Source organism: Dreissena polymorpha, chromosome 9 (genome assembly GCF_020536995.1).
Source record: "Dreissena polymorpha isolate Duluth1 chromosome 9, UMN_Dpol_1.0, whole genome shotgun sequence".
Taxonomy (NCBI): Eukaryota; Metazoa; Mollusca; class Bivalvia; order Myida; family Dreissenidae; genus Dreissena; species Dreissena polymorpha.
In genome coordinates this window covers 89,835,582-89,844,784 of record NC_068363.1, presented here as the reverse complement: position 1 = coordinate 89,844,784, position 9,203 = coordinate 89,835,582, and the positions used below count along the sequence as shown (strand labels likewise).

General features: G+C 33.1%; 1 long non-coding RNA gene across 1 annotated transcript; it reads left to right on the top strand.

Annotated features, from left to right (window-relative positions):
- The first annotated feature begins 1,659 nt into the window (after positions 1-1,659).
- Positions 1,660-8,183, top strand: LOC127845391 (uncharacterized). Its single transcript, XR_008033203.1, has 4 exons — positions 1,660-1,724; positions 3,783-3,844; positions 5,889-6,001; positions 6,602-8,183. It is a non-coding gene; the product is annotated as an uncharacterized LOC127845391 (long non-coding RNA).
- The last annotated feature ends 1,020 nt before the right edge of the window (positions 8,184-9,203 follow it).

The window sequence follows — 9,203 nt, the reverse complement described above, 5'->3', positions numbered from 1 at the left end:
AATAAGGAATGGGATGGTCAGTTTGGTGGTAAGGTCTATTTTATTTGACCTGATTAAAATGCTTATTGACGTATTGGTAACTAATAGACAATAAACACACTTATTAATTCCGAATTTGACATAATATTTGTCTTGCTTTTATTTCAAGTTACACATGTTATAAAATTAACCATACCATCTGAATTCAGGGCCTCTACAAGTGTTGCTGATGCTGTGATGCGATGCTCCTCTCCATCAATAATGATAACAAACGTACCGAAAATATGGTTAAGCAAAAGAGACTTCGTTAACATATGGCAAATATCATGCTTTAAAATCGATGATCCTCCAGATGGTATCCATAAAATATTGGAAAACGATGAAATTACACGAAATAGCAGTTGTTAAACCACCGTATTTCATGAAGAACAAAGCCGAAATGTGCATATCCGAATTAATAGGCAATTTTCAAACAAAATGGGAAAACACAATAATGTTACAAATTAGCGCAGGATAATAAAGTGCACATTCATATTGTAGTAATGCTCCAAAACTGATTATTATTTTGCCTTTTGAGAATCAGAATTTGAAATTAAATGCATAATAATTTTTCTCATATGGGTTTGTCCGCCATGATATTTGATCACATGACTTGAATCTCTGCCGCCTCTTCAAGCTAGTGGGCGGAAGCGATGGTAGAGCTTCTTTAAATAGTAGAGATTCAATCGAACAATGCGAAAGAGCTCTGTCTATTCCTGAAGCTCTTCCGTTTGACTAATCGAACCGGCCAATTTACTCTTGGCGCAAAAGCGTACGATGCTGAAGAGAAGGGTGTCTTTCTTAATGGGGTCGAATGTTAAAAAACGAATGTCCGTCAATCTTTGATAGTCAGTTTTTGTAAATTGTCAAAGCATAGCTCTTTTCAGGGATCGTGTGTATTAGCTCCGACAAACTTTCGTGATTTATTAGCGACGTACAGCGTGTGCTGGGTAGTAATTGGGTCGCACTGGAGTGCGGCGACTATATATGTAATGCATTGTTTTTTCGCTTATGGGAGGAGAAGTTATTTTACGGATCAATGTATACATTTTTGTTTAAAGAATGTCTTGCATAGTGGTGATTTTTTGTGTAAATTAGTGTAAATAAGTGCTGCATTTATGCCTATTACATTTATTACAACATTTAATGCCAATAATTCAAAGCTAATTGTTTTAATTAATGACTGATCCACAACTGATCGCAGGGGAAAGATCACATGGACTGGGTTAATACGCGAAACTTTCTGGTTTTGTATAAAATCAAAACATAATCAGCATATATTTATTTTGTGGTTATTCTAACAATAGCGCAGACTTTTGCTGTTCGAGTTTTGGTTAACGCGTATTTTCTTCAATTTTACAAGACGACAACGATAACACGGTTTATTGCTTTATTAATATCCGTTACACTACAGGCACTATGTGGCTGGGAATGAGATTTTGACCCATTTGGCGCTGACGTCGTTTCCATAATGACTTTAACTTGTGATGACCGATTCATGTACTTTGTCAACACACTTTTAGAGATAAAACATTATTTTGAAGAATAACCTAAACCATGGTAATTAAGTTTAGGGAACAATACTTTTCCGTATTTTCTTATGGTTTTATATGGTTTAAATTAACCTCAGCTTAGACATTGAATCAATACAGTAGGGCACAGTTCGACATTGTTCATTTTCTGATAAACTTCCTGCTTTTTTAAAAGTAAGTTTTTCTTACGTTTTGAGTTGTTTTTCTTCTACAAATTGCAAATTTGTTGGTAACTGAATCTCTTCCATCAATCACGGTGTGTGTATGAGCCGTTGTGGAATTGTGGGTGTCACAATGAAGATTTTAGACGATATTGCTATGTCAAGTTTGTGTGTTTTACCCGAAAGTTGTCAAAATCTAAAACACTTCTCAATTTAACATTTGTTGGTGAACTTTTCCAGTGCTCCAGCTAGCAATAAATAGAGGGGCGCTGCGCCCCTCTAAAATTTGCCCACTTAAAAAGCGCCCCTCTATTTTTCTGTCAAATGCCTTTTTGATCTCTAAATCTGCTTTCAGGCCGTATAAATCGCCAGAAACATTGACATGAATACACAGATAACATGACTGCCTGGGGTGTATTAAGTCAACACATTGTGAACAAACAAGCCCCAAGGCCATGGTTTGTTATCAGATCACTAATTAGCCTTTTGTTGCAGACGATAGTAACATGCTGTGAAAGATTATCTCTGAGATCACGCTTGGTTAGGCACAATCACACTCGAATGAAATCAAACTCAGCACTACTGAATTTTTTAAACTTCTGAATTCTTTGGCTATAATTTTTTGTTTGCAAAAATAGTGATTTTAATTCAAAATACCTATGAACATTTGAAAATTAATCATCTTTTTTTAATGCGAATATGCGTTTAATATTTAGTCCGAAATTAAGGCGTGGAAAACATATTTGTGTTTGGATTTTATTTCTGAACTTTAAAACACTGTCTGTCCTCATTCATGATGAATTTTAACATGAATAGGGGCAGACAGTTGTTATTTCAACAAATAAAGAACTTGTTTGGAAGGAGGATTTATCACTCTGCGAGTAAAATGTAATGTTGATATTGTCATATATTTTCGCGACGTAACAAAACTGTCAACGTTGTTGACATAAGTTGAAATAACGTGTTGTGAAATAAATATATCCTATTACATGTATTAACAATAACAATGTTTCATTTTAATCTCCAGACTGGATGTTACTTCATGGAGACATTTATCATTGTTTAGACTTTAAATTTGTCAATATAGATTTTTGTTTTAATTAATATTATTATTGTGGACAAACATTGGCTCAAAGTTATTTAAAGCAACAAATTTAAGTAGTTACAGTCACAACGTTTTTTTGACCCAGTGAAACCCCTGAATTTATTTCATGTTGTCATCATTTCATTTCCTTCTAAAAGGCCACTGATGCTGAAACTGGAACCTGAAAGATTAACATGCAGTACAATGATGATAGGTGATAAAAAAAACATCAAAATCCCCCCCCCCCCCCCCCACACACACACACCAGAAAGAAATATGATATCTACATATCTCTAATGCGTGTAGTCCGACGCTAGCCCAATTCGGTTAGGAAATTGGCTACTAAGTTGTTTTCCTTAGCACCAATGTAGATAGTAATATATTTATTGTAATTTCATTACACAAAATGAGGAACAGCATACAATTAGTGAAGTTATCCAATGCACAAGTGTTTACAACTAATAAGTATATAGTATAACCGATGTATATACTTAAGTATATTTATAACCAAATGCCCTATTTTCCAAAATTACGCGTGAAATGTGCCCTTTTTGGGGAAGCTCCCCTCTATTTTGAAAAGCTGGCTGGAGCACTGTTTTCTATTATGAAAGTAAGGACATTTCGTTTAAAAGTTGTGGCCATATATTACCCTTTCAGTATTATTCTTTCACTTAATGTACACTAAGATAAAGTGAACTGGATAGGGTTGTATAATCAACATTCAAAATTCCTTTGCAAAACTTTTTGCAATCACACAAAAGCATGTAAGCAATAACAATTTTATTCGAAGTGACTACACAATCAATGTGACAGCAATGTATTATGTTATTCATTCTATTTGATGATAATCATTAGAATATTTTTTATGTTTCTTTTATTGTCAGATGATCTAGTTTTTTATGTCCATATAAATGGCTGTGTTCATGATCAATTAAAAAATATTTTAATTCTTGATTTAAAGTGCAATTCTTCATTCATTTATTTCAGCCAAAAATACAGATTGAGCGAAAAGACGTGCGAACACCAAAAGATGTGCCTATTATTATCAGGTATGATATGACCATGTAAATAATTTAAAATTAACACCAAACTGAGCACCTTTGTACAGTTTTCAATCCATAACCTATAACAAAGACCTAAATAATACACAGATTGGACATAGCGATATGCGATAATATCTAACGGCGGACGCGAGTCACGTGACATTGATTTTGGAGATGCCGGTGTACCAGTAGATTCTTCTCTGTTCCAGCTACTGTCGGCCATTTTGTTTAAAAGCAATCAATTATGGGCAAAGTCGGTCGCCGCAAACAGACATATTGAATATTTTTTTGTGTAAATAAAAATAAGTTTTTATTTTCTTTGATGATAATGCTTCAGGTTTTGGTAGTTATTATTCTTATGTTTTTATTAATTTATCGGAATTTGAAAGAGAACAATGGATTTGTTCATTTTCGAAAAAAAATATTGAAAGGCCCAAACGATTTTTTAAAAACTTCTTCATTTCTCATCACAGATTGATTAAGTAAGATGGTTATGCTAGGTGAGATGTTAATCTAGGTATGATTTATAAAAAGTAGACGAAAATATTCATTTTTTCACACCTGTCGCCAAAGTGGGATTTTTTTTAAACTTTTTTATTTCCCATCCCAAATCGTTGAAGTATGATTTTTATGCTAGGAGAGATGTATATCTAAGTATAAATTACAAAAACATATAAGAAAATGTTCAATTTGAAGGATTTGGCCTTATACAATGTTGGTACAATTTTAAGCTCTTTTCCTCTGTTGTACACGATTGCTGTCAAACGTGTTTTTGTTCTTTTTGATAAACTTTTTAATTTTTCATCCCAAATAGATAAAGTCAGATTTTTATGCTTGGTGATATGTTAATCTAGGTTTGAATTAAACAAACTGGAGGAAAATGTTCATTTTAAAGGATTTTGGCCTTGTACAAAGTTGGTACAATTTTTAGCTATTATACCCTATTGTACACACCTGTCGTCAAACGTGCTTTGGTTCATTGTGAAAACCTTTGTCATTTTTCATACAAAACATAACATCTTCTTCAGTTCGCTAATTGATCCGACAATTAACACGCGCGTGAAATGTTATGTTTTCTTTTTTCGCGAAATCCTTGTCCATGACCCTTAGAGCTTTTATTAATTACCAATAGAAAAAAAAACTTGGTTACAAACACAATTTTAATAACCTATAACTCATGGATAAGATCTCAATAGAAAATAGAGAATTAAAAAATTCACAGAAGCAATATAGAAATAAGACTAACTGAAACCGTTTTTGGATCGAACGATCATAGCATTTATTATACTGTAATGTTGTTTTTATCAGAGACCTAGATCTATGTGTCCACATATATGTATCCGTTTTAAAATAATATTACTTTATAAGGTTTTAAATGTTTGAATTAAAAAAGTATACAAGAACATTTTATCAGCAAAAGCCTTTTAAATAAAGTATTCAACGGCATTCTCGCCGCGATTTGGAAATTCTTATAGCGCTATTACTTCAACGATCGCGGCATTATAAACTTTTATTTAAGGTAAATAAAATCGAGATTTTGTAAAAGCATAATTACTCATGTTTCTATGAAACTTTATTTTATAAAAATCGGATCATTATTGACCAAGTTACAGCCGCCTTTCTATAGTGCCGTAACATTTTCGCATAACTTTGCTCGATAATCGTAGCCGTTGCTACTGGACACGTCGCTATCTTATCGCAATCGTGACACATCGGCTATCTTCGGACTCCTCCGATTGATTTATGGAATAAATCTACTGATCCTAACTGATCCTAAGTGTTCTTATCAGTTTCTCGACCACGTGACCCCGCCGCGAGATAGCCCGATAAGACGCGAAGTTTCCAATCTGTGTATTCTATAGGTCTTTGCCTATAAGCGCCGGCACATCTTCTATTCAGGAGGATTGGGAGTAAAAAATGACTTACAAACTGCATGTTTTACCTTATATGTGTTAAGATTTTAAACAGTTTTTTTCTGTGTAATAAAAATAAGATTATCTTATGCAAAGGATGTTTTGTTAAAAACAGAGAATTATGTATTATGTTACAGGATGGACAACAGTTTAACCTTTTGATAACGCAGTCATGCCAAGGAAGAGATTAGCATGAAATCAGCAGTGTTCATCGTTGTCTTCGACACTATGGTGACAACAATTAATACATGTATGATAAAGTAATTAATAAGCATTATACTTTTATTATTTCTATTTTTTCTTTGTGCATGTCTGACAGACATGGCGAAAGACCGTCACAATTTACAGGCCAGACTGGCCTATGAGGAAAAATAATTAACAGGCAGGTTGTTAATTTAACATGCCTCAATTTTCAGTGTTTTATCCTGGAGGGACATTGCTTAGTAAATTCAAAGTTAACATGTGGTTGATTTATGAAAGGGCAAAAATAGTGTGAACAGAAATAAATGTGTTTTTTCAGTTTTTCAGTTTGGGAAAAATATTTACACAATACACAATTGAATTTTAATGATGTATTTACGACAAGTTTCAGAGAGAATTATGTACAAATCAATAATATTTTCATCTTGATGATATAAATTTATTAATAATTTGTTATGCTATTTTTGCAAAGATTAATTTTAAAAAGAAAAATAACGATGAAGATTGACAAATATTGCGTGTTATATTGAATATAATATCAATAAATTGTGGACAAGTATGTTGTCTCCATTGTGTGATGTATTATTGATGTGTTCGTAGAAGGTTGCTTATAAGTAATCAGTTATTTATATATTTTTTATCATTGCAGATCTTCGAAAATGCATTTTGCCAATCCTGGTGCAACCTGAGCTTACAAAGTTTAAATCTTACTGTCAGTATGGACATTGTGTAGATGATAATATGGACAATATATTGTGTTTCGATTGACTTTTTTTTTGAACAGATAAAGTGTTTTATTCCAGACTTAACATGTCATTTTTAGCGAGGCTGTTTTCGGAGAAAACCCGAGCTATTGTCATAGCCAGCGCGTTCGCCGTCCACAGTAGGCGTCGTGCTTAAACCTTAGAATTGGCTCTAAAATTAAAGTGCTTCCACCTACAACTTTGAAACTTCATGTGTAGATGCATCTTGATGAGTTCTACACGCCCCCCCCCCCATTTTTGGATCACTAGGTCAAAGGTTAAGGTCAATGTGACCTCTAATATCAAACTTTAACATAGGTTCTAAAATCAAAGTGCTTCCCCCTATATTTTTGAAACTTCATATGTAGTTGCACCTTAATGAGTTCTACATGCCACACCCATTTTTAGGTCACTAGGTCAAAGGTCAAGGTCACTCTGACCTCTTATATCAAACTTTAACATAGGTTCTAAAATCAAAGTGCTTCCACCTACAACTTTGAAACTTCATATGTAGATGCACCTTGATGAGTCATACACGCCACACCCATATGGGTCACTAGGTCAAAGGTCAAGGTCACTTTGACCTCTAAAAGAATGATGACAAGATTTCGCAGCCGAGCGTGGCACGCGTTATGCGGTGCTTTTGTTCATCAAGGAATAACAAAAATACAATTTTATTGATATGCACGAATTTGTAGTAAATAATATTAACAATGTGTATCTTATGTTTTTTTTTTAACTGTCTGTCATCCATAAGTAAACATATTAAGCATGTTAAGTATGTTTAGGGAATATAATGTATACATTTTTGTTGTTTCTGCAAACTTAGTCAGATAGATGAAAATCTGTTGTAGTTCATATTGACATCAAGATATGTGATGTTAATATTTGTAGTCATATTATGTATACATGTATATTATTTTTACCGGTAAACAAAAATTAAGAAGTGTAACGTTCAATCTATGAAGTTGTGTGCCAAATATGTCTTGCTGATTGCAATAATTTTGTTTAAGTTAAATATCTTGTTTTTGAACCTCTACCTGTGAAATGAGTGAATTTTGTTTTCTATCTACACTTATACTAAGTTTAATTATATATTAACTATAAATATATTGTTGATAACACATTGCATGTATATGCAATTGAAAATGTACTGTTTCCATAGCAACTGTAAAGTAACTAAATTAAATTTGTCTAATTAATTTTATCAATTGTTGAATAAACTAGAATTGCTAATAAAAAAAAATGTCTGACAGTATAAATACACAACACAAATTGTATCATGAGCCGTCATTTATTTTAGTTTCAAATTTGTAGCTATACAAACTGGTCAAATGCTGAATACACACCTATTTCAAGAAAATGTGCAAACATTTTTTTTATAAACATATTTATGATGTTCCATACCTGTCTAGGGATTTTTATTTTATTTTGCTGTTATGATTTTGTCTTAAATTCTTTAAAATGGTAATAAATATTTTGCTGTTATGATTTTGTCTTAAATTCTTTAAAATGGTAATAAATATGAAAACAGAACATTTTTATTTTCATGGCAACCACGAGTATTTATGATTTATCATACTACAATTAATACTGTATTTTGTAATCAATTATGTTCATCGACATATGCGAATAATAGAGTTATTATTCGCATGAACTGATCAACATTACATGTACTGATACTTATTGAATTCAAACGTCATTTCATTAAAAATGGCGCTATTTTGCCTTTATGACATGACACATAAAAAATGACATAACTTCGTCATTTTTAGCTCTACTGGCCAAAGGCCAGAAGAGTTTATGGGATGGCGTGGTTTTTGTTCGTCCGTGCGTTAGAATTTTTCTTGTTTAGGCGATAAAGTACACAGTTTTCATCCGATTCTTTTCAAACTTGTTCAGTGTCTTTATATTATTGAGGACTCAAACCCTATTGATTTTCAGGTCACTAAGTCAAAGGTCAAGGTCACAGTGACTCGGAATAGTAAAATGATTTCCGGATGATAACTCATGAATGCTGATGCCTAGGATCATGATACTTCACAGGTATATTGATCAAGACTGGCAGATGACCCTATTGATTTTCAGGTCACTAGGTCAAAGGTCAAGGTTACAGTGACTCGAAACAGTAAAATGGTTTCCGGATGATAACTCAAGAATGCTTACGCCTAGGATCATTAATCTTCATAGGTACATTAATCATGACTGGCAGATGAACCCTGTTGATTTTCAGGTCACTAGATCAAAGGTCAAGGGCATAGTGACTCGAAACAGTAAAATGGTTTCCGGATGATAACTCAAAAATGCTTATGCCTAGGATCATGAAACTTCATAGGAAGATTGATCATGACTGGCAGATGACCCTGATTGATTTTCAGGTCACTAGGTCAAAGGTCAAGATTACAGTGATTCAAAATAGTAAAATGGTTTCTGGATGATAACTCAAGAATGCTTACACCTAGGATAATGAAACATCATAGGTACATTGATCATGACTGGCAGATGACC